Source organism: Rhea pennata, chromosome 2, assembly GCF_028389875.1.
Source record: "Rhea pennata isolate bPtePen1 chromosome 2, bPtePen1.pri, whole genome shotgun sequence".
Classification (NCBI taxonomy): domain Eukaryota; kingdom Metazoa; phylum Chordata; class Aves; order Rheiformes; family Rheidae; genus Rhea; species Rhea pennata.
This window is the reverse complement of record NC_084664.1, coordinates 20549684-20576590: the sequence shown is the minus strand read 5'-3', so window position 1 is coordinate 20576590 and position 26907 is coordinate 20549684. Positions and strand designations below refer to the sequence as shown.

At 39.4% G+C, this 26907-nt stretch overlaps 1 long non-coding RNA gene across 2 annotated transcripts in view; it reads left to right on the top strand.

Annotated features, from left to right (window-relative positions):
• LOC134136010 (uncharacterized) overlaps positions 1-24987 on the top strand; it is a 30734-nt gene extending 5747 nt beyond the window's left edge. Inside the window, exons 2-6 of one of the 2 annotated variants that reach the window (XR_009957408.1) lie at positions 3957-4139; positions 19224-19372; positions 21511-21571; positions 23899-24025; positions 24872-24987. This is a non-coding gene — a long non-coding RNA (uncharacterized LOC134136010). Of the gene's footprint in view, positions 1-3956; positions 4140-19223; positions 19373-21510; positions 21572-23898; positions 24093-24871 lie in introns of those variants that run through there. The other variant, XR_009957407.1, reaches the window with a different exon arrangement.
• Positions 24988-26907: the final 1920 nt, after the last annotated feature.

The window sequence follows — 26907 nt, the reverse complement described above, 5'->3', positions numbered from 1 at the left end:
ACAACAGCAGCTTCAGTTCTTTTTGTGTATGTGGTTCCACCCTATGCTGTTTAAAGCTGTATCTTGTATATGAAAAACAAGAACCATCTAGGCACTGAAAGAAGTAACAATAGTAATTCAGCAATACGTGTAACCAGTATCCTAACACATTCTATTTCAGTTGATTTTAATTCCCTGAACAATTCTTTTCTTTGTTCCTGCTTGGTCCCTCCTTCTTGTATTCTTCTTTGTTTTACCACAGAAAAACTGGTATTAGGAATAAAAAGGAAAGAATTTTATATGACAAAGGAAAAGAATGAGTTTAAATAACACCAGATAATTTGCTTCTTGCTCTGAACAGGTAAAATCTCAGACAATACAATTCTGTTCTTCAGTACATAACACCAATCTCTCATTTATTAAAATGCTAGGTATGGATATTTACAACATTTGCGAAGATATCACAAGACAGGAAGCTACTAGCACCAAAAGATGCTGGAGAAGAGAAAAACACTAAGTCAAAGCCAAAGACAAAAAATACATTATTATATAAGAAATGTAGTACATATAACTCTGACCATGCACAGAAAGACTGCTCAACTACAAGCACACCATAGCAAAACTATAAAGAGAAGAGGTTGTAACAACAAATGTATGTAGGAATTAATCATTGGGAACGTTTGTTTTGGGCATATCACTTCAATAAAAGGATTAAGAGTCCACTCCAAGAGGGAATTTAAAGATACAATGGACAAACATAAACTGCAACTGCAAAATACAAGGTTGATATATCTGTACCATAGAATTTTTTTTGATAAATTACTATCCAGTTCAAGACTGAGGTAATTTACTCTGAACTTGGCTGGGAATGTTCAAAACTGTTTTCTTTATAAAATAAAAATTAAATATCAAGTTATGTAATTTTTACATTTCAGGCTTGCTTTAACAAGGTTGGTAGTCTGTTATACAGTGCAAGGACAGCAGGACTAATTAAATACATCGAAACCATAGACATGATGTATTTGTATGCAACTTTCTAAGGATGATCATGTAAAGACTCTTCAAATTTCTCTATTTAAATGATGCACTTAATTGTGATTGGAAGAAGAATTTTATTGATGTCAGAAATACAGAAAGATCTAGATTCTGTATTCCAGTCTATACAGATAGAGAAAAGAAATTACTAGAAAAGCCACTCTGGATTGGATAATCACAAATACACACATAGCAGAGAAACATAGCTAGAAACCAATATATGAAAATGAGGTTGGATTATTCCGTTATTATATTTACCAAATGCACACATGTTGAAATTTTACCCACAGATATATATGCAAAGACATACCTGCTAAAATAAACATTATAGTATCTGGTGCAGCTTTTCTTATGTGAAGACAAGTAAAGATATATTTGCTTCTGCAGTCACTTTTATAATATGAAAGTTCAATATTAAACATATTGCAGCATCTCGCTACTGGTAGATTAGGTTTGATTTTTCTTCAAATCACTACATAAATGGCCAAAATCCTTCCTCTGTCTGTACAGGTGTGACTTCCTTTGCCCTCAAAGAATATATTTCAGAAAACAGGGCAAGATGTGTTATTTTTATTACAAGTGTAAACCATTATTTGCTATATTTTCAGAAAAAAACGCTACTGTCTAAAGCACTTTCTGTGTGAAAATTCCACAATATACTTTCTCACAAAATCCCATTGTCCCTTACTATTTCTCTATAAATAAACTCAGAACTGCCTTGAGAACTTTAACCGCTCTCAGCGATGTGCATTCGTTGTTGTTATTAGATTTTGCTGTAGTATAACTTCTGCGTACTAAAATTACATCACAAGCTGAAACAATAGAAAAATAAAAATTTCCCATACTGATAGCCTCTCAGTGAAGATAAAATATGTTCCAAACATGAAGAACCCGAATGGTCCAGATCGTAGAGAAGTAGGTCACTTCTGGATTTTTCCTGAAGCACGTTTGTGGACAAATCAACATGTATGCTGTGAATATTCATTTACAGTCCTCCTTAAGTATTATTTGTTACTTTAAATACCTAACTTTTAAAATCTAAAATCCAAATATCTAATCTTATCTCGCTGTTTATTTTTCTCAGAACCACTGTAGTCGTGCAGGAATATTTTGTGTTCTCTCCATGTCACTTAATCACTTTTTCTTCTTCCTCTATTTGCATTCTCTCTCACCTCTTCTGTGTCTACTGTGTTGTGCTACCAAATAAATATTAAATATGTTGTTCTTACTGTGTTCTTCTTAACCAGGCATTCAATTCAAACTACAAATACTTCTGTGGACAAATATTAAACAAGGAGAAAGTAGTACAGAAAGTTATTTAGCAAAAGATATTTAATGAATTCTATCAACTATCAGGTATAAATATTGACTTCTTCATGTGGTATGTACAGGAAGAAATCACTTAGCTTGTGGATGTTCATAACACGTACTTTTTCAGTCACTGACAAGCTAAGGAGAAAGCTTAAAGAGCACGGAGTTGGAAGTTGCACAGTGGCATTATCTTTTTTTATGCGAGTGATACAAGACAAAAAATACTATAATAGCATGTCAGTCCTTCCAAAATCAAGAATGTCCGTAAAAAATGGGAAAAGCAACCATCTTTAATGGCTGTGATAGACAGATACAGATCCACTGATTTGTTTTACTTATATTGCAGAGGCCAAGCATATAGTATCTTCTATTTTAGCCCATAATGCTAGCTCAAAAAGTCTCTTATTTCCTGGAAATATTAAAGAACTTGAGGTCAAAGTACTTTCTATGTCTAGGATATCCTTCAGTACAAATACTTCTGTTAAAGATAAGCCCACTTATCCCAGACTTGATTTTATAGTCAAATTCTATTTGTCAACTTTATTTCAGTAGTGAAATATTTATTTTGAAACAGTAGACAAACATCAGAGTAAAGAAGTTTAATCCATATGAAATCTAGGTGCTGTTATCTATATATACCTGCCAATGAAGGAGTTCATTATATCACTTAAGCACCATTCAGTGCTGAATAGGTCAAATGTTCTTGCACCATGGAAGTGTCAGAAGGAAATCTACCTGCAGAACCTCCTGCTGAGTACAGGCTGCTCTCCTGCAACTCTCATGTCATTGACATAGAGGTCACTGGCCACCAGCCGTCTACGATTGCCATTATATCAAATATAGGGCTAGAGATGGTGAGTATAAAGCCAGGACAGTCCCAGTTAACTACATTACATGCATACAGCTTTGTGCATGTGCAGCAAATCATACGCCTGGCCAGTGAAGCAGACACACTGAGCATGTCCAAATGAACTGCAGCTGTGAAACTAATTGCTATCAAAATACAGAAAACATTGTGTCCTATATCATTATCGTACAAGACATAACTTTTATACTGGACTCACCATATTTTAAGAGATGTCTGTCAATGCCAGCCAAGAAAGACACAACCCTGCCCTGTGTGGTGAGAGATTTGCCTGAGGGCAAGGGGGAGTAGAGGGAATATAGTAGCTGTGTTCCTGATTGCACAAACTGCAATTCTGCCTGCCCTCCAGGTTGAGGCACAATGAGCAGCTGCGACAGCCAGGCAATGCTCCCCCTTTCTGGCGCCTTCCCCCACAACTTAGTACACTCCCCAGCAGCTTCCTCTTCCTCTCGCTCTCCCTCTACGTTGGCGTCGGGTCCCTCAGTAGTCTGCTCTGCCAGGCACAGGTGCTGACATCAGCAGCTCCTCGGCAGCAGCTGTGGAGCAGGGACCTGGGGGTGTTTGTCCTCAGCTGGCATCTCCACATGCCAGGCAGCAGCAGCACCCTGAGCAGGAACTCTTCTTACTCCCTCCTAATAGATACCCAACAGCCACTTCTAATTTCTCTGTCTGGGAGCACTGCCTATTTAGGCCACAGAGCTTGCACGAAGTCTACATCACTATCTAAGTTTCCTCTAACAGAGTACCTTTTCCTTTTAAAATACAGGGCTCTGAGGGCAAATCAACCCTGTTCTGTCATCAGGTCCAGCTGAGAATGGCTCAAGTATTCTAACCATGAAAAACAAGCAAAAGTACATCAGTTGAGTAGGAAATGTGTCTGTGACCACCTTTGCTCTGCAGTACTGACAGAGAGAAGGAAGAACCCTCCGGATGTTGTAGCTCATAGCAGGTAAAGAAATAATTTTGCTCTAATATTTTTGCAAAGTTTTAAGATGAAGAATACAGTCCTATGACCAATCACAAGACATATAAAATAGTGAGTTTTTCTGCTTATAACATTAACTATGTTTTTTTTTTATTATTTATTTTGAATGATTCCTACTTACCTTGAGTGTATATACAACTTAATTTTGTCTGCCTTCCCAGTAGTATTCAGAAATTTAGGCCTTTCTACAGCTTCCCCCACCTGTTCTCCATGTTCAGGCTCAGTAGCAGACACTTGCTCCACTCTCCACATTACTTACTCCTGTTCCCACTGCTTACAACAGTTTTGCTCTCCACCAACTCTCCCTTTGCTGACTTGCAGACAGTTTTAATCTGCACACCTACATCTGTCTAGCTGACTTCCCCTCTGCTTTGCTGCTTCTTCCTCCATACTGTGTCCTCACATATTTCTTCCTAAACTTGGGAGAGGAAGGAGAATAGACAGTTGTAGTAGGATGGTTCACTCCCCTTCCAGACTTAGGGAGGGGAGGAAGCTGCTTTGAGAATCTGCATCCCCATTTCCAAATTCAGTGTTCTTTCTTCATGGCTCTTCATACTCGCCTATCTCCTACCTCTGGTGAAAGTGGGAAGCAGCTCTGGAGAATTCCTAGGAGACAGCTAAGTTTGTTTTCTGAGAAACTGAGACTTCCTTCTACAGAGGAAGTGGGCAAGTGGATAAGGCTCCTATTTAGCAAAGCCATCCCACAGGTAGGACCAAAAATTCATGGTGACTCTTCCACCGCTACAGTGCTTCCAGTCTGTGCCAAAATCCCATCACCTGTGGAATATTGAAATTAAAACCAATCTGGAAAGGGACATGGATATGATGAGTCCTTCCTGAGTCTTCTTGTCTTTATAGAAAATATTGAGTATTATTGCAATCAATCTTTTAAAACTAATTTCACTCCATGGCTCACTGTTAATCAATGTCAATTTACCTGAAAAATACATCATTTGCCTCATAGAAAAGAATATTCAACAATTTGCAATAGTACCTAATGGACAACTGGACACATTGCCTTCTCCGTATTAAGAATTATACAAAACATCAAGGGCAGTCATGATCTGGCTATAATTTAAGTACACCTTGTCCTATGCACTAGGGTATTTTCCTGATGATTCTGTCTCACTTCTTTACCAGTATTTTGGAAGACTGTCTCCTGAAACTACCTCACCCTACAAAATCTGGTGCACACTGTAAATCTTTATGCCTGCTAAGAGAGTGGTCTAGACCTAAAAGGAGAGAGATCAGACTGGTCAGTTTAAATGCCTAAATTGCCTTTAGCCATCATCTCTCTCTGGCCAGAGAGCTGTAATTACCGTTAAGGCTGGGAGGCACTTACTGTTGTTGCTTACTTTTTGTATTTCTCTGTTGTATTTGGAGTTATTACAGATTGTACTGAGGTTACTATATAGTGTTATTTCCCAAACGAAAAGACTCTTCACAAACTATTGTCTTACTTCCTGTTTTCATTTTCAAGAGCAAGTTACCAAAACATCTGTTAGAAAGAGAAGAAGCACAAAGACTTATTTTGGAAAAAAAAAAAATACAGCCGAAGAATAAGTAAATACACTCTTGTTTTCTTCTGTTTCCATTTTATTTCTTTCCTGTACATAAAGTGAAACAAAATGGTAGTATCTCAGCTATGATGATTTTAGAAGTATAGTATTTAATTAAATCTTTGTTATGTCAAAGTACTGTACCTGTACTGTATGAGCTTCTTGTAGATCTGAGGCTTGGCAAGTTTCACTCAATTAGGAGATCAGTCATTTGGGAACTGAAAGCAGTTTTCTGGAATATCTCCATTAAAAACAACATGGAGCAACTTTCTGAATGCAAGAACTCCTAAAAAGCAGGTCATTAGAAGCCAATTTTTAAACTTGGTCTTTTATAATTGGTGCATAAATATACCATTTAGTTTCTTCCTCATTTGACTTCAGAGACAGTTTTAAGTACATAACACCTGTGACTATTAAATAACACTCATGGTAAAAGGCACTTTAGGAAGCCAGAAGCATTCTAGTTTCAAATAGTTCTTGCTACAGTCAGTCAGTGCTGTTCACATGATAGAATAGGATACATGGATTTTTTTCCTGTTAACTTCTCTTTGGTTATAATAATGATTCATCTTATAAATCCTGATTTGGAGTTCTATTTTATTATCATCTCAGAAAACCAGGTAGCACCAGCAATGGAATAGATACATGAGTAGAAGAAAAGAGAAACCACTGAGGACTCCAGTATGGCTCCAACTTTTCAGAAATACTAGACAACTGCAGCAAAATAGGGAAAGAATGTTTTGTCTTTTTGAGAAGATAAAAAAGTGACCTAAGAAATATTGCAGGTCATCTGTGCTAGATTTGCTGAATAGCTTATATGCAGGTGAGGAAGAGCAAGACAGTTGTTACATAGCATTAAAGAAATGTGCAATATTCTTCAGTCACAGAAAGGTGACGATGAAACGATGAGTTTCACATAAGAAATCAAAAAGGTGCAGCTGTATATATACTAAACTGTAAACCCATGAAAAAGTGCAATTGCAAAACAAAACAGAAGACTGAAGATTAGTCTGAAAAATGCTGTTGAAGTGGATTTACAAGAAGCCACGTAAGAAATTGCACAAAGTTTTGAAAGAAAATACAGATCTTTGCACAAATACGTGATGTTTATAAGAAGTAATACCATTTTGCAAAAGTCTACAGGCCGGAGCTGAAGAGAAACAAAGAACAGATAGAAAGGAGAAATCACAGCAAAAATTATTCAAGAAACTGCTACGTGCAAAGACTGGATTACTACTTTGAATATGAATAGACTGCATACTATTTATAGTTGGACAGAACACACAAGTATACAATATTTGAAGCTACACCAAGGCTTTTGAAATTAAAATCTAATTGTGTTGAATACAAACAAGAAAAATTTAGTTTACCAGAGGGTAATTGTACTGTGATGAATATGAACTGCATGCAAAGGCAAGACAAAATTAGGAAGAGTTAAAATCTGCAATTGTTTCAGAAATGAAGCACTGTATCTGTTATAGGACTGGAAATATGTCAGATGCTAGATGAAAGAGCAGATATTATAGAAAAAAGAAGCCCAAGGAAATAGAAAACAAAAATACAAAGAAAAGCAGAACATAATCAAATGCATTATTGAATAGAGAAATAATACATAAAAAGATAACTTATCTGTAATTTTTTCTTTGAGATATATAGTCCATTTCACTCATATTGTCAGTGTGATTATACACAAGCACAGTTAACCAGATAATTTTTGTCTCAGTGCAAGAGCATGCCAATAATATCAAAAATATGCCAGACAACTCAATCCTGGAAGCATGTAGCTTAGGGATAGCTGATAGAAATCACCCTCAAAATTAAGATGAAATTCTAACATTAATCAGGAAGGCATTTAGGATAAGTATAAATGGTAAAGTCCAAAAGATGTAGTATATAGGAGTCCAGATATAAAGGCTATCATCTCCTTTACTCTGCTGGCTGAAATAATAACTTCAAAGCTGTTTTCACTGATAAATCAAGAATAGAACAAAAAGTCATTTTTTTGGCAAGTATCAGACCAAAGATATAAGGACAGGCTTACATGGCAAGGAGGAGTAAGTCCTGATGAGGAGAAACTCCTTGGGGGGTGGGAGAAACGTTCAGAAAACATCACCCAACCTTTCCCCAATGGAAAAACCTCTGCTTGTTGACACAGAGTGGGTACGGCTGCCACAGCACTTTACACAAACTGATTAAAAAGTCCTGTTCTCCTTGTTATCATCATATGGCAGCACACCAGCCTCATGTGCCTGGTGGAAACTTTGTTGTGGTTAATCAAGGTATCACCAACCAGGATAAGCACGTAAATAGTAATCCAGAGAGCTGTTGCTTACCGCTGACTGGAGGCAAGCTTTGCACTAGGAGGTCCTGGCACTGAAAACCACTGTTTTAGGACATTGTACCAAGAAATTAGGGGGTACTGGAGCTAAAACTGCCTTCAGCCATGAAAGAATCACTACAATCATATCTTGTCTTACCTAGTAGATGACTATGGTCATGGAAGAAATTTCTGAGAAGGCATTCTCCCCTGGCCAAGGAATCAAGAAACCATCTAACAAGCTACAGAGACCAACCAGCTCTAGGGCAGAAAGGCTGGTTCTTCAGAAAGACTGGACATCAAAGGCATAGGGTACTACCTCTGACTAGAGTATATCCACCAAGTTGATTCAGTGGATTTTTTTTTAAGAGATATAAAGTATTCCCATTAGTCAAAGCAAAACTTTTAAAGTAATTAAAGGGTATGGTCTATATAAGGAACAAGTCAAGCTAAGTGCACACAAAATTCCTCTGAGATGGACATGTTAAGGTGGAAAACTAATGGGATAACAGAACCCTATAACCATAAAAAAAGAGAGACAGAGAGAGAGAGAGAGAGAGAGGGGGGGAGAGAGGGGGGGAGAGAGGGAGGGAGGGAGGGAGGGAGAGAGAGAGACCTTCAGCCTGCTCTTGTGTCTTGAGGAACTCTCTGGAAGCAGAACCCACTGAAAATAGGTCATCTTCTTACTCCACCACTGTTTTAAAGGGACAGGTTGGTGTCTTAGGAGCTCCTGTGGGCTTGGTCTTGTGATTTTTCTTATGGAGCTAAGAGTTCCTCCAGAGGTGTTTAGGGAAAGAGGAGGAAGAGCTCCTGTGCTGAGTCTTGCACTTTCTCTTCTGAAGGACTTTCATTATAAAGGAATGCTCAAGATACAAAGGTAAAGAATATTGCCAAGTCAATAGCTGAGTCACTTAATGATACATAGGAAGCTGGTAAACCCTAAGCACAAGCAGAAGCTATATACAGAGAGCCAACATCAAATAAAAGGATCTCTCTATAAAGAGTCCAGGTAGGGACAAAGTGAATATATTATAAGTCATGCAGCTGAGCAATGTTAGAGTCATGGCTGGCATCCACACACTATTCAGCTATTCTGGAAAGTCTTCTGAGTCACCGTTCCAAACCAGAAGGTCTTGGAAGAAATGCTTTGAAATAAAGGTGAACAGCCAACCCTTGTAGACCTACATCTGATCAAACCACATCTTGAGAAACAGCAGGTTTTTTTGTCCAAAGCTTGTTTCTGGGTGTAGCAATGTAAACGCTCCAGGAGGTTCAGCTGGACAGCTTGTTCTTCAGACTGTTTGAAGAACCTACTGATTTCCTTATTAACTGTTCTCAGAGATAACACCAGGGATCCCTACAAGTCCAGGACTTGAATCCAACTTTGAACATCTTCCCAGGGATGTGCATTTCCCTCAGACAGTTAAGAAAACAGCTGCAGCCATCAAAGGTGGAAAAACAGGTTCCTCTGGGGAAAGTCCAGCAGCCTATGCCAGGTAAAGGAAGCAGGTAACTTCAGAGACATCTGGTGAAGTTTCTCCCCCCAAAAAGCTGAAAACCTGAGCAAAGAGCAAAGTTTATATATATATTCATACATACATACACACATATATATGGAAAGTCTATATTTATATTGCATATCATTATATATACATTTTATAAATAACCTAATTTTATGAATAATTATATATGTACAGAACTTGGAGCAGGGACTGGTGGGCTCACTCCTGCCAAATCAGACAGACTGCTAAGATGGGGCCTTGAAATACCTCAAAACTGAGTGCCTGGAAAGAGGAGGAGGCTGAGTTTGTGCTTCTCCCAGTGTGCTTATCAGTACGTGACAGCATGAGGACATATGTAGACAGGTACTGAACAGAGGAAGCCAAATTTACAACAAGTTGACAAAAAGCATAAAGACAGTAAGAAGATAAAAACACTAGTCAAGCTTGCCAAAGAAAAGGAAAGACCAGAACCTGATGTAGGAGACTGAATTATTGAGCACAGGTGTTTCACAGTATAATCCTCATTGATAAGAAAATGATATCAAAATTGTTAAAGGATGATTAAAAAAAAAAAACTTGGATTCTGATCTCTACTTAACTAAGATAGAGCAGCATTCTTGAAATGAAGATTGTCATCTGCTGAAGTATTTAATAGAAATCAATAGGACTGCTTGATTGATAATTGATGATTGATTGATGATTGATGATTGATAACCATCTCTGTTAAAACTTGTGGCACTGTAAATTCCTTATAAACACCAAAAAATCCACATGGTAGAGTATATTTAGGGAACTACAAAACAGCACGTCATATATACGTCACACACAGCGGCAAACTAGGGGCTCGAACGGCAATATTCTCTCATAAAGATGATCTTTGTCACAGACAGAATGCAGAGTAGGAGACACCCTCAGTTTCTGTCACAAAAGGAAGAGGAAAATGAGTAAGATTCTGAATTTAAGAATTCCAGGATAGAAGAGACTGTAGAGAAGCCAAAGGATGATCAGGGGAGTTAATGTGAGGAAAAGACTAGGAGCGACACAAACTAAAACTCTATGGATGCCTGCTTTACAAGAATTCAAGTGTAGGTCTCATAAGACAAAGATGACCAAACCGAGATTGACTGAGAACCGTCGAAATACACGTTCTTCTTTCAGAGGGGAAGGACCTACGGGTGGCTGGCCTGTGAGAAAGCTTTCAACATCGTGCTTTCAAACAGCTGCTGTTAGGGTCACTAATCATTAGCTGCCTGACAGAATGGGAGCCCTTCTCTCCCCCCTACACATTTCTCCTTCCTTAATGCATTAGTTTAATTTTTACTTGTATTAAGGACTCAGTCACTAGCATGTAAAAACATGACATATGGTCACGTTACCCAAAACATGATGGGTAAATAGGGGTTACGCTGAAAAATTTTATGTGCCCAAAAGATGAAAATGTTAGTTTTCACTTTTGTACTTCTTTTTTCTTAGCTGTAAAATGAGAATAGTAAATTTAACAACTCACATGAGTTATTAGGCATCATTAAGATTTCTAAAGATCATACTTTTAGCTACTCAGTGTTGTTATTATCTCTTTCTCTCTGATGAAGGGATTTAGAGTATCTTTCAACATATTTCTTATCACATTTTTTTTTAACTCAGACCTTGAAATTGCTGTTTCTTGAAAGCCCTGTGTAGTATCTGGGTTGATGGCACATCTTGGGACTCCTCTAAGATAGCCCCAAGTGTTTTATGCATATACTAAAATTAACATTCTTTGGTTTAAATTATAATACAGCCCCAAATCCTAGCTCCTAGGCTAAGAACTGCAAATGCACGCACTTATTCCTGTGATCTGGGGGGACCTGCAATTTATGAGTCTGATCCTCCAAATCCATATTGTGTAGAAAAGCTAAATTAAAAGAATATTATTAAGGTTGTAAAGACAAATATTCAAAAGTTAAATGCCAGAATTAAAGTAAACTCTGGAACATCTTATTACCCAATTAGTAATGCTCACTTTGACATTAATTTCTATGTATGAAAGTAAGAGTCTTGCAATGGACACTTAAATGTTGTTCTATAAGATTTGCTCATTGGAATATTGCTATACCTTCACGTGTCAGCACAATTTTCCATTTTTTTGTGAACTGCACTTCTGCATAATTCAACACACACACATAGCAGTTCAGGAATGCCACGACAAGCCCACTGTGCTTCCTACACATGCCTTTTCTCCAGTAATTGAGTTTATTATTTTGATGGCAAAACGAAGAAGGTACTATAGAATTTATGCAGTGTGGTTTCCTTTTGTGCACAATAACATTCTACACTATGCTGACAATTTTAGGGCTTTAAATCACCAGACGAACAACTAAAAACTCTTTATGATACCACAGAATGGCTGTATTGTACTATGACTGTAAAAGGCTGATGTGGAAATTATAGCTGAGGTTTTACCTCTTTACCTCTTTTTTTTTTTCATTTGTCTGCTTTCAGGCTACTTATAGACAGATTTTCACTGTGACAAGAAGTGGCACTGGTTGAACAGATTCTTTTTTTAAAGTAAAAGTTAATACCCTTCAGCTTTGGCTAATTTTGAACTCAAGGAATCTCCTTAGCTAAAGAAAAACCACAAAATATTAATTAAAACAAGAAAATTTTGAAAAATTCTCCTTAAAGCTTCATAAATATTGTGATTTCCTTTTTTTCTGCTAACACTGCTTGCTTGCTTGTTTGTTTACAAATTTTGATCTATTAAAAGCTTGCATGAAGGAAACACTGCCAGGTTATAGGGATAAAATATTTCCACCACTAACTGATTTGCCATTCAGCACTAGACCACATTATCAGTCAGAGCTTCTGTTCCCTCTCTCTTTTTTTTTTAACCCTAAAATGATCTTGAGGCAGATAGCCCAGGAATGGTCTATGAACCACTGATATTCCCAGTTAAGCTCTACTCTACATACCTTAGTGGGTCTGGAATGATATACAGGTGCTAGCTTGACTTCTCACCCCCTGCGCAGGTGTGGGGCAGTGCAGAGAGCCTGCTTCCTCCTGCCTCCCAGCCCTGGTGGGGAGGCCCCGAAGCAAGCTCCCTGTACACTGCCTTGGCACCCTACCAAAGGCAGGAGGAATGGGAAAGGAAAGATTTACCAAATAGCTGTAAAAACATGATCTAAGATGTAAGTTGGACGCTAATGTTCAAATCCATATGCCATTTTATTTTACTTATTTGAAAAAAAAAAATCAGATTGCCCACATCTGGATTGCTTTTGGCAATTTACATGAGCTTTTTCAAAATTTTCCATCCTTAAATCTATGGGGCACACTAGATACTTCATTTAGATAAGCAGCTTTTGGGCTTGAATGACAGCAACTTTTCATATGGATTTTTATTATGCAGATTAAATGCTCTCTAATTACACATAGTGGAATACTTCGTAACAGCCTACTGTGTTATGTCAATAATCCATTATGATATGAATAGAAGCTTGGTAAAACTTCTGCAGAAAGCAAATGAGCACTTATAATCTTGTTGGAAAAACTACAACAATCCTACTGACAAAAGCCCAATGGGATTGCAGAGATACAGTTTCATGAACTGCTACTGAAGTGTATAGAGAAGCCATATAGTACTAGAGAAATGTAAATACTAATAAAAGCACAGAACTTTGAAATTAAGGTTAACTGTCGTCCAGATTCATTCCTTGTGCCCAAAGGAGCAACTCCACTAAATCCAGTGGTACTTTATCCCTTCTTTCTCCAAACAAGTTTGGAACTAATTTTCCATGTTTTTTCTTCATTGTGTAGTTGACTATATAGTGATAACTTGAATGTATCCCTTAGTTCAGCCCTAGAACAAGGGCAATTTGAGAGGGGAAACAATTCTGTAATGGAGTGAGGGCTATCTAATGGGGCACCTGAGGTATCTTCTGCTATTTGCTATCTCCAGTTTCTGCTGCTGCCTCCGCTCAGGCCCTGAGTCAAGCAGGCAGTGACAATAGTTAAAAGGGAGAGGAGGACTGAAAGCTGAAAGGATGGGGGATGTTCAAAAGCCATGAACAGCAAAAATAGACATTTTAGAACTTTGCCATGAGCAATCTCAAATCAAATACAATGTTATTTCTAGATTATATTGGCTGATCCAAGATCATCAAAAGATGTAATTTAGACCAGTAAAATTCATCAGCTGCTAATATACCTATCCTGCAGTTATGGAAGCATGGAAGAGCCATTCTACTGCACATTCCTCTGTGTCTCTCTGCTACCATCTTTGTTCATCCAAATAGTTCAGAGGGTACCCTAGTGTCCGACAGTGTTAAGGATCATGGGATATATCCCAAGAAATATTACTGCCATAAACAGTGCTCTCAGTTCTGGTATAGACACAACGCTCCAATTTTCATTGCAGCTACTTTTACTTACATTAGCATAACCTGACATGAGCAACTTTAGTACTGAAATCTGAGTCAACCATGTTGTGAAGATGCATCCAGTATTGATCTTGGACCAAATCATTTTAGCAAGCCAGTTAAAAGAATGGCCCTATGAACAGTTATATGGTGCTGATTTGAGGGTAGTGAATTCACCCCTTGGCACAGAGCAAGACTAAATGTCTGGGAATTAAGGAGCAGGGGAAAGAATAAGGGAAGGAAAAATTTCTTGAAGCAGTTTTGTATAAAATTATATTTTTGCATTTCATGAAACTCTAGTTTTAGAATTGAACAGATCTCCAAAAAGATATAAACCTAAATGACAAAGCAACTACAATACCTAGAGGGTGAATGAACTCATGGATAAACCCTACTATTTTTTGATACATTTTCTTCTCAATTACAAGTACATCTAGTACCTTAATCTGTTACTAAAGCCTCCAAAAATTAAGCTCCATTTTCAACTACTTATGGTTTTGCTAGCCTGAAAGTGTCCAAGCTGAAGTAGCTACTTCATTTAGTTTATTTTTGTTCAAATGTCAAAATAGTTTTGTTTTCAATGGGAATAGGTGAAAAAAGTGCTCTGCCTATGTTAGTACATTCCTGTGATCTTCTCTTTGAGAGGATTCAAAACTCCCAGAGCTTTGGAAAAAGGTCTTTGACACAAAGCCATCCCTCGCCAGCGTGGGCAAGAAACACTGAAATATGGCTAGTTTTTAAAGAAAGTTACCAATGGCATGGGATCAAAAAATGTTGATTTGATCCTCTCGAGAATTTGAAAATGCAGACATCAATCTCTCAAATTAGAAACTCAAAAACCAATAAGTTTCAGTTTTTCTTTTTAGTATTTTCACTTCTTTTAACTTGTCAATTTGATAGAGTATTTTGACAAATATTGATACATTTTATCAATATATCTACATAATCATTTTAAATTAAAAAGATAGACTTTAATGTGTCCGAAAATATGCTTTCCTTTGGCTGTTCAAATAGAGGTTCAAGGTACTCTCTGCTTACCCTAAAGAGCCCTTTTCTGCCACTTTTCTTATAATTGTTTTGACTCTTTTGTTTTTTTCTCTGCGTCTTTTACCCTTCTCCAATATAAGAACTATAAAATGCTGCCGAAAAATTATAAAGACATTCAAGAAACAAAAATCACTCCTTTTAGTGTCAAGTTTTCAGAATATTTTTCAAAAAATATCTACACAAGACGCAGCTATCTTTGCGGTATTTACATTATCAGTTACTCATTAATTGCTGGGGTTTTTCAACTCATGCTGCGCTTTCTGACAAAATATTAAGAATCTTTCATTTTTGGAATATGTGAAAATCGGTTATTATTTTTAATTTAAGGCTCATTAAAATAAGTTTTCAACGTTATTGGCCTTGCTAGTAGAGTATGCTCCACCTAATTCTGGCCGCTGTGTGATGGAAGCAGGAAGGTGCCGGCCGCTCCAAAGCGCTCTCCTCTGCTCCGAGGCTCCTGCGTGATCGTACTGTGCACCTGCTACCCCCAGAGCACCTAACCCCTAAGCGTGCTTTTTCCAACAAATCTACAGCGGTGAAGTTATACTTTCCCAGTAACGGTTGCTCTGGATGGGTACGGAGAAGCAGCAGCATGTCATTTCTGTGTTTTCAGCGACTCGCACTGCTTTCCCTCCAGGCATTTGAGGAATCAGCACAGATGGAGCTGGGAAGCCAAAGGAGTTGACCCTGACAAAGTGACTGGTAAAACTGGGACCAGCCAGGCAAGAAACCTGGGAGCTGAGTGAGATAACAAAAAGAGAGGGGAAGGAGGACATGGGAGATGAGATTTAGGGACTAGTTGCCTTTAATCTGAGGGGAACACACTGAAGAGCTCAGAGAAGAGGAATGACAAATTTCTGTATACAGTTGTTCTGTAAGAAAGATAACTTGGATCACTCATTAAAAACTATCAGTAACACCTGTGAAGCAAGATTTGCAGTCACAGGTTGTATCTTTTATTATAGCAAATGATATCAGAGGCAGAAAAAAGTTTTGGACATACAAAGGCTTCTTCAGATATAAAATAGAAAAAGCAATCTTCAACATTACATGCAAGTGCTGGGATCAACTAGCTATGCTAGTCAACACTTACATACAACCTCATAAAACGTAGGAGTTACACAAAACTGTAACTGGGGCACTTCCAAAATTCTGGATACTTGATTCTGCCAACTCAGTAATACCATCATTTTTTTCATGTATTTTGTATGCCGGTGTGATCCCAGAGCTGGTCATAGCAAATGGTGAAAGGATATTGCAGAGTTTCATAGCAGTAAATATGTGGTAATTCTCAGAACAAAACTTTCTTGATCTTTGATATAGTCATTGAATTTATTATCCAAAATTACAATGAGGAAAAAAATAGATGGTTTGTCTGCTGAGGCATCATTTATTGGTTTCCTTACACACAGCTGATCATATCTTAGTAGTTGAATACACAGTGCAGTTTCATGAGGCTTTTCACTAGCAGTGAGGTAGATGACATATTTGCTATTACGTTATTAACCTTTATTGCTAGTGTTTTAGTTTACCAAGATAGAGTTTGTCACCCTGCAACCCTGCAATAAATCCAATTGAATGCTTTGCAGGTTGTCTCATTTCATTGTGTTCCTCTCTATAGCTCAGTACTGTAGATTGTTACTCATTTTGAATAAAGCAGCCTCCAGATGAAACAAATAAAGTTTATTTACAATCTAACAGGAATAAAAGTCCATACAAACAAAAATTTACAGGTTGCTTTTATTTGTCTTTTGATTTCTAAGCCTTTAGGGTATATATGAACATGTCTTGTAGCTCTGTTCTGTAAGCAGGGACTTACTTCATTTTAATTAAAGCTGGAATTCCCACTGTAATCATATGAATTTAAGACCTGGGACTTTAAAAATATACTAAATATTCTGAGACTCTCAGCAGAATTGTGAGTTAGTAACATTCAACTGCAGAGCTGCATGATACACTGTGAAACTGATTTTATCACATGGTTCCACAATGCATCATATGTTTTTATTCATTTTTCATGCATTTTTAATACATTGCCTGCTCTTTGGGTACTAATTCCTCTCCCTTCAGCAAAACATAACTTTCTAAGCACCTGAGCAGTTTCAAACACCTGCTATTTAATTTTTACCAGCCTTCCAGGGGAATACTTTTTTCTCCCTCTCAAATGTGGATTTTTTTCTGTTACAACTATACACTTCTGAGGTACAGCATAGGCACTATTCAGGCTCAAAATGTGAATAGTTGAAGGGCTAGAAATCAGATCTGTATCGTCTTAAAAGGGAAGGCAATATAGTCCTTACAGAACTCAAATAAGACTTACTTTTGTTACTGTTAAGTCAAAAACAGATATTCACCATTTAAATGTTGACACTTTCATTAACACAAAAACTATGTGAAGCTATTTTAGAATTGGTTTGCCTTCAAGTCCTAAAGCTCAAACCCAGTCAAAGATACTAAATGCATCTCTTCAGGCATATAATTCTATTCATATCAGTGTAATTCCATTCTGTAATATGCTTAAATATTTTGCAGATTAAGGTCCTACAAACATGGCTATATAGGTAGAGAATTCCAGAACATCTTAATTCTAATATAGATAAAACTTCATTAAAAAATAAAAGTAAACATATATGCATATATATCTGTGCATCTATATGCAGATATATAAATGTATCATATGACAAAAAATGTTTGTATTGTTAGCTCTTTGGAAGGATTTACATGACTAGCTGAGTTTTGTGAAAGCTGTATCTATTGTCCTACCATATAGTTGTCAAAAAACAAAAATTTTTTAATGAACAGAATAATTTTACTCACCTTTACTCCCCTACTTAGATAATTGGCTAAATGATGTAACTCAGCTTCATATTTTAAGAAATGAGGAGGCCTATATCAAAAAAAATTGAGATGAATCACGGACCACTTGAAGGACTGTAAACAATTAATAATGATAAATGGGCTGCAATTTGTTGAAACAGATGCAAATAGGTATCAAGGGAGATGCTGAAGATGTCAGTGCTGAAACGATTATACTAAAATCATAAATGCTCTAAAACGGGCAGTTGATTAAATGAGGATAGAGGAATATACAATATATAGGAAATTTTCAAATGTAAGCAATTTTGGAGGGAAAAAGCGAACTGGGATAATCCAAAGAAATTAGCAACATGAGGTTACTTCAAATGAAATATAATAATATTAAAAAGAGTAATTACAAGCACAGTTATCTTCCCCCTCACACAATTGTGTTATGATATACTTACGATTTAAAATGCATTCAAGAACTTAAGACATGGTTGACGTCATGGGCTTGATGCACAGGCTATTTAAATGAAAGGGAGCCTTTCAATTACTGCCAGCAGCTTTCGATTTGGGATGGAGTTAGTGTAGAGAGTAATAGAATAAGTTAAAGAATACAGAATAAGGAGAAAGGAACCAAATAATGGCAAATTCTCTCTGTAGTGAAACAATAACCATATGACTGTCATTAAGCCATGTTAGTATTTGTGAACATAGACGAGAGTAAAATGTTTAAAGTAACATTTATATTGCTTTGTTTTTTTCCTCCATCAGAACATCAGTACACACAAATGTACTGTCAGTGACAGTTCTGGGATTATTGTTTAACATGCAAACTTCAGAACACAAGGTCATTTGCTTCCTATAAATTTTCTCCATGTTGGAGAACAGGACCATAGTCAAACAGCTGAAAGATATGAAAGTATGAAATTTAATTTTCAAATAAGATAATCTTCCCGAGTCTGATGTGCTAAGCATAATAAATGAAAAAACACACAGTGCTTTATGCATAAGCAGAAATAAATCAGCGCAAAGTCCCTGTAATTCATCTGGCCAAGAAGACTTATTAGACAAGGTCAAATTATACAGAAATCAATCTTCATAGAGTGAATTTGATTTGCATTAGTAGATAAATGTTTATCATAATTCCAAATCAAGAACAAGAATATACAGTAATTCCTTTATCCATGTTCACAGTCTTTCACACCTATACTGTTACTTACGTAGCTCTGCTTGTGGTTGGCTCAGCTAAGGAAAAATGCATAGAAAGGTTGCTTTAAGCAGAGACATGTAAATCTTTTTTTTTTTTTTCCTAGTTTTGGAAAAAAAAATACTGAGCTGAGTTAACCAAAAGCTGCTTTTTAAGTAATCAAAAAAACAGAGATAAACGTTTTGTTTTCCTTTATCCTCTCTTACTTTTCCAATAGGGAGGGCAGCTGCCTTCAAATCCATATTCTAACTTGACTAGATGAAAAAATTTGCCTCATCTCCCATTCCAGACTGTCCTAGACATGGACTTCAGCTTGCAAGTAGTTTGTCATCCTGCAACAGACCTCCTCTTGCGAGCTGTACTCAGGTATGTGCCTAAAAATCCAGTCTGAAAATCAAAATATGTGATTTGGGAAATGCCAGACTGAACAATTTCAGTGTTTTTGCAATATGTGTGTGTGTGTTTTTAATACAAAACTATTTGCCAAATTCAACCCATGCGTGTTTAAAATATTGATTGTCTCAAATTTTCTTTTGATGGGTGAATAAATCATTGAAAATACTGAATCCCAGTCTTAGTTCTAAATCTCTCTTTTTTTTTCTCTCTTTAGTCTTGGTCTAGGTAAAGGCCTACACAGCTTGCAGTGTAATTTAGAGCACACTAACATAGAATCACAGAATGGTTGAGGTTGGAAGAGACCTCTGGAGATCATCTAGTCCACACACCACCACTACCCCTGCTCAAGCACTTTGCACAGGGTTGCATCCAGGTGGGCTTTGAATATCTCCAGAGAAGGAGACTCCACAACGTCTCTGGGCAACCTGTGCCAGTGCTCCGTCACTCTCATAGGAAAAATGTTTTTCCTCATATACATGTGGAACTTCCTGTGTTTCAGGTTGTGCCCATTGCCTCTTGTCCTGTCTCTGGGCACCACTGAAAAAAGTCTGGCCCCATTCTCTTCACACCCTCCCTTAAGGTATCTGTAGACATTGATAAGATCTCCTCTCTTCCCCAGGCTGAAGAGGCCCATCTCTCACAGCTGTTCCTCGTGGGCAGATGCTCCAGCCCTCTGGTCATCTTCGTAGGCCTACGCTGGACTCTCTCCAGTAGCTCCATGTCTCTGTTGTACTGGGGAGCCCAGAACTGGACACAGTGCTCGAGATGAGGCCTCCCCAGGGCTGAGTAGCGGGGCAGGATCACCTCCCTCCACCTGCTGGCAACACTCTTCCTAATGCAACCGAGGAGACCATTGGCCTTCTTGGCCACAAGGGCACATTGCTGGCTCATGATTACCTTCTTGTCCACCAGCACTCCCAGGTCCTTCTCTGCAGAGCTGCTCTCCAGCAGGTCACCCCCCCCCCAGCTTGTACTGGGGCCTGGGGTTATTTTTCCCTAGGTGCAGGATCCTGCACCTGCCTCTGTTGAGCTTCATGATGTTTCTCTCCACCCAACTCTCCAGCCTGTCCAGGTCTCTCTGAATGGCAGCACAGCCCTCAGGTGTGTCAGCCACTCCTCCCATCTTGGTATCATCAGCAAACTTGCTAAGGAAGCACTCTGTCCCTCCATCCAGGTCACTCATGAACAAGACTGGAGCCAGTAGAGAGCCCTGGGGAACATCGCTAGCTACAGGCCTCCAACTGTACTGTGCCACTGATCACAACCCCTCTGAGCTCTGCCTTTCAGCCAGTTCTCAATCCACCTCACTGTTCAAGGGCAGTGATCCTGCCCCTCTACTCAGCCCTGGGGAGGCCTCATCTCGAGTACTGTGTCCAGTTCTGGGCTCCCCAGTACAACAGAGACATGGAGCTACTGGAGGGAGTTCAGCGTAGGCCTACGAAGATGACCAGAGGGCTGGAGCATCTGCCCTATGAGGAACGGCTGCGAGAGCTGGTCCTCTTCAGCCTGGGGAAGAGAGACTGAGGGGGGATCTTATCAATGTGTATAAGTACCTGAAGAGAGGGTGTCAAGGGGACGGGGACAAATTCTTTTCAGTTGTCCCGTCTGACAGGACAAGAGGCAATGGGCAGAAATTGAAGCACAGGAAGTTCCGCCTGACCGTGAGGGGGAATTTCTTCTGTGAGAGTGACGGAGCACTGGGACAGGTTGCCCAGAGAGGTTGTGGAGTCTCCTTCTCTGGAGATCTTCAAGGCCTGCCTGGATGCAACCCTGTCTAACATGCTCTAGGTGACCCTGCTGAGCAAGGGTGTTGGACTAGATGATCTCCAGAGGTCCCTTCCAACCTTACCCATTCTGTGATTCTGTGATTCACTCATCCAGCCCGCACTTCCTGAGCAACCTATGAGGGTGTTATGGGAGAGAGTATCAAAAGCCTTGTTGAAGTCAAGATAGACAACATCCTGGAAGCCTAAGCTGTTTTATATTATACTGAGGCGGAAAGCTGCACACTCTGTTTCAAATGTTAATTTGCAGTTCACTGAGAGGTAATTAAATGTTTGGTGAGACATTCATATGAGGGGATCCTTATATAATTTCTTCATCTTCAGCACCCTAAGCAGCCAGATATAAGGCCCATCACAGAACTTCCACATCTGAAGCGGAGCATGAGTAAGTTTTACGATCTCTCTAAACTCCCTGCTAGAATTTTCCACACTGAGCTTGATTCTGGTTTTCCTACTGTGGCTTTATACTGTTGTAACACCACTTATGTGAATGGGATTATTCTGGATTTCTGCTGGCATCAGGCCTATCTGAATATGACGATCTGTCAACAGCTGTAAAATAGTCCTAGATCACATCCAGACATCTATTCCCGTGAGACCACTAACAGGAGTTACGAGTTTAAGCTGGCATATAGCGCTTGTGCTAGGAGGACTGAACACTTGCTGATCTGAGTGCCCCCAGCTCTCAGTCCTCGGTGTAGCCATGGGACAGGAGTGTTCACCGCGCTCGCAGGGTAAGAAAGAGCTGCAGTCTGCTGTGAACACCTAACTGGTTTTCAAGCCTTGGCCAGATTCAGCATGCATAGCTAAGCTGAATTTTCCATCCTAACCTTTTACTAATTAAAAAGCTTTAAAATCTGAATTGTGACTCCATGTTTTTCAATTAAATTCAAATAACAGGGCTTCCTCACATCAGGGCCAAACTCTAATGCAAGCTGCCTGGCTGGGACATAAATAGTGGACCTGAGCCAAGGAAAAGCAGCGCGTATTCACGCTGCAGTGCAAGCCCTGTTCTTGGAAGGCTGTGAAAGCCTGAATAAGCAGCTGTGTCGTTTTCATTTGCTTACTCCTTCCAGAGTTTTTATAACACTGCCACTACTTTCTGATCTATCAAAAACATGATAAATAACTATAGCCTATTTTTAAAATAGACCCCCAAAATGTAACACTTTGCTTCTCAGAAGCTGGCAATGTGACACTGAAGAACCCAACCCACTGCACGCGTGCAGATTGTCATCTGATCACTGCTTCCTTGCCACCTTTCTTCTTCCTTTTCTCCCCTCTCTTCCTCCCTCTTTACTCTTTTTTTTCCCCTGTGCTAAATAAATGCAGGCCTGCTAGTCTGAGGAGATGAACTCCTTCACCTCCCAGATGAGTAGGGCACAGCGCCCGCAGGGGGGCTGTCACACTGAGCCGAAGCACCTCCCAGCAGTTTGGGGAGGTTTCTCTATCTGACTGACACTCCCCAGGACACTTTTAGGTTAGAGGTTTGTAATTAAGTGAGCTAGAAATCGGCTGAGAAAAAACAGCTCTCACTTGCATCCCTGCAAAGTACATCACTTCATTTGGGAGACGGTGCCTTCAGCATGGTGCTGCCCAAAACAACAGAATGGAACATCTTTGAGAACAGAGAAATACTAAGATTTGCATTGCAAAAATAGCTTCCAACTTTTGTGCAGCACTGCATATAACTATATGTTTTACTGGGGAATATAACATCACCTAGAGCACTGGGACTGGCCATCCTTGTTTTCTTAAATAATGCTAGAGACATATTCTCGTATGTTTTACACAATAAAAATGCCTATGTAAATACTTCAATCTCTTATATATTTCTTGCTTAAATACACCTCACAGAAAGTGCTGCAGAATTATAACTAGAGAAGTACTTCTTGCAATTAATAGTCCCCTATGTCAGTTGCCTAAAAGAGCTTTTCCAAAGCAGGGGAATCAGTACATCTCACCTGAAAAACAGGCAGCTCTTCTGAAAAATATTGTCTGCTATAGAAACTTCAAAACAGCGCATCTGTGCTGTTCTGCTAACAGCCTCTGCGTCTCCTCTTGCCCATCGCACAAGAGAGAACCGGGGTGGGCAGTATTAGAGCAAGGACGTGAAATGCCCCGTCGCGAGGGCTGATACAGCGGTCGGCTGAACACAGGCTTTCTGGCTACGGCCCTGGCGTTTAGTAACCACAGCTGCTCTCGGCTCAGGCGTGCTGAGCCAAATGGCAAGATCAACTGCCTGCAAACCGTCACTCCAGTTTGTCTGTGCTAACTCCGGTTGTGTCCGTGCTCTACTTCGGCAGGAACAGACCCGGGCTTGGCAGCGATACACGCCTGTGTCCCGCCTCTTGCACGCGCGTCGTTTTGAAAGATCTGCCCTCACTGCTCTGGGATGCGGAGGGGAGGCAGAACTCTGTCAGGTTACTTTTTAAAGGGAAAATCAGCCGAAGATGGGCTGTGACTTAGCTAATCTTTGGAAAGTCCTAGCAATATGGAACACATGCTCGCACGCCAAGAGTGCCAGCTCACGTCCCAGGCAGCTTCGGAGACCGGTTTAGTTTTTCCTGTTTTGTATTTAGTCTGGCCAGCTCTCCTATGAAGACCATGTCTGTCATGTAATATAAGATCTCACACTTTTGTTCACTTAGAGAATGTATCCTGCAAAGAACGTCCCAGAAGGTAACAGTGACTTTCATCTCCATGATCTAGATTCCCTGCTTCTGGAGAGCCAACACCATTCCTAGAGACAACATCCAGAGAGAGAAAAACATGGAAGAGAGGTGATCCAGCAGCCAGCAGGCTTCGTGATGGGATGCGGAGGGCAGGGCAGGGTCCGGTAGGTGCCGCAGGGTGTGGGTGTGCATGAAGATACCTGTGGGGCCTGTGGGCTTCATTCAGGAAGGCTAGGAGTGAAGCAAGCCTTGCTGGGCTGGGGCTGGGCTGGGGTTCAGCCCGTGCCCCTGCTCCTCGGCCAGAGCCCCACCGGGCGCCTTGCTGTTGCGCCGCACTGCAAACTAGGATACAGGCGCCACGTGAGCTCTGAGCTGACCTGTCAGTACAGCTCAACGTGTTCTCCATATCATTCTTTTTGATCCTTAGTTCGCTCAGAACACCTTGAAATGACGAGGTTTTGGGAGGACTTAATACCTTACAGAACTGTGCTCTTAAATTGAAATCCTTAGGCAGTGCTTTGAACTGCTCTACCTACATAGGAGCTGATCGCATCTCCTAACACTGTCAGTGCCTGCTTTTTTCCTCACCCCCCCTTTAATTCTAGTTAATTTATGTGGGAGGAAAGACCCTTGGGAACCAGCCTTTAATAGCCCAGCTGCAATCTGCACTGAGGCTGGGACAGAGAATCTTACTCAGGGATTTGATGTCTGCAGAAGTGTGCGGTAGTCCTGTACGGCTTCATAGTGTCTTAGTAATTTTTTTTATTGTTTATATTGTCTCTCTCGGTGAAAAAATAAGAATTGAAAAGCGGGCAAGTGGAGAGCGGGTTTTTGGATAGAGAATAAAATTTAGATACAAACAATTATTTTTCTGAATAGGAGTAAAATTAGTAGGTTAAACTCATGACGCATATTTGAGAAAAATAAGGATTCGCTTGCTTTAAACTAGAAGGCAATAAAGATACTAGCAAACTAAAAATCTGACTTAATGATTTCCTATTATTCCTAAGGTATCAGAATAGGAATCAAGGATTTTTTCCTAGACTTAAGCATTGGAAAGGCTGGAATTCTATTGTTGAAACTTTTGCTGTTCATTCCCACTGCTTCCACACTACAACATAGGAAATGAGCCCATCAATAAATGTTTAAATCAGAAATACTTTATCTTTCTTTCTTTTTTCTTTTTTTTTCTATATGAGCTAATCAAAATCATTCCGGTTAAAACTCCATGTACCTCTCTAACAGTAAGAGCTCTGTTCAGATGTCTTGAGCTTCTGCCATGTCCTCCAGATTTTCTGCATGGCTTGAGTGGTAGGCTGTATATTTGTACCATGTACAACAATATTTCTTACAGATGTCAAACACATGCAACAGGAGAAGGAACTGTATGGCAGGCTTAGTGACTACGTAAAAGTGACTTTTATGTTAAAGGGATTCCCTTTTTAAAGACATAGAACAAGCAACATATTGGATTTACATTTATTCCCCGGAAAGTTTATACAGCAAGAAGGGAATTATCTTGCATTACCCAAAGACCTTTCCCCCTCTGATTGAAATATCCACATTAGCATTTAAGCAGCCAGCATTGATTGCAACATCTAGCCATGAGGGCAATGTATTTATACAGCAGTTTAAACAGCACTGACTCTGCAGCATCCTCTTTTTACTCAGGATAACTGCATCCCATGACTTTCCCTGGGTACTAATACAGGAGATACAAGCTGAACATCCACTGGCAGAGCATGTACGTTGTACATGTGTGCCTGACTGACAGACACAGAAAATAATTCACAGAAGTAAACTCTGAAAAAACTGTGCAAGAGAAAAAAAGCCCACAAAACTACCAGAACAACTACCGGGAGGACAACCCTAGCAACTCTGGAGAAAAAACCTTCTGGGAAGAGTGTGAGCTCGAAAAAGACTCAAAATTGTGGAAAAAAAAGTCCCCATTTCTCTTTGCCTGATTCCCGCTGTGTTCAGGGATCACGACTGCGTACAGTCGTTGAAAAGGATCATAATAGCATCAGAGAATTATCCGACTCCACTAGCAATTTGTTATTATAATTTGTTAATAGGACAACTCTTAGGAGGCTGTTTTGTGGTTATCTACTCGGGTCAAGTACATTAGTAACTCTTTGTTCAGATCTTCTCTTATCAGATCCCCCAAATGTGTTATCCAATTGCTCCCTTTGACCAGACAAACGATCCTTTTCTTTCCTTCCTTTGGTGCCAAGCAGGCTTGATTGCATTTCTTCACAGTCGCAGGAGAGGAGAGCAGGACTGGAGCGCAGGAAAGCCCTGGGCTGAGGAGGTAAGGCATGCTGCTGGCGCTGAGGGCTGCGCCGTTAGCGGCCACCCTCCTTTCCTCCTGTCAGTAGACGTGGGAAGAGTGACCGTGGCCACGCTTTGGGAAGGTCCTGTCAGCCGATGTCTCAGGCCCCGGCTCCTGTCAGTGCTGTGTTGCAATAACCTGTCACCATACGTCTTGGAGCAGAGAGTAACACTAAAATAAAAGTAAAGCCACTGCCATATACAGGTTTTTGAAAGAGACTATAGCAACCTTAAAGAGAAAACTTTTTTTTTTTTTAAGAGTTTGTGCGGAAAAGAGAACATTAGTTTGCTGTGTTTCCATGAGTGGATAAATGTATTGCTAACATATTTTTTTCCCATAGATTTGGAGTGAAGGTGAATCCTTCTTCCTATCTTTGAATCTTGAGTGCGCTCATGTTTTTTCTGTCTATTTAGGCTAATCCTTAGATTTCTACACACACCTCAAAAAATAATTCTGAATTATGTGTCCCCCCCCCCTTTAAGGTTCCCTTCTTCTTGCTTCACTTTTAGCCCTTCATTGCTCTGTATTTAAAATAAAAAGGAGTTTGTATTTAACCTTGATTTACTATTCTTTCCAAACCATACACAAGTTTTGCACTATATGATGGACATTCGTTGCAAATTCCTGGCCCATTAGTATTTTTTAAATGTTCAACTCAAAGAGGAGTAGAAATTTAATTTTTGCAACATGATATAACTTGTATATATATATGCA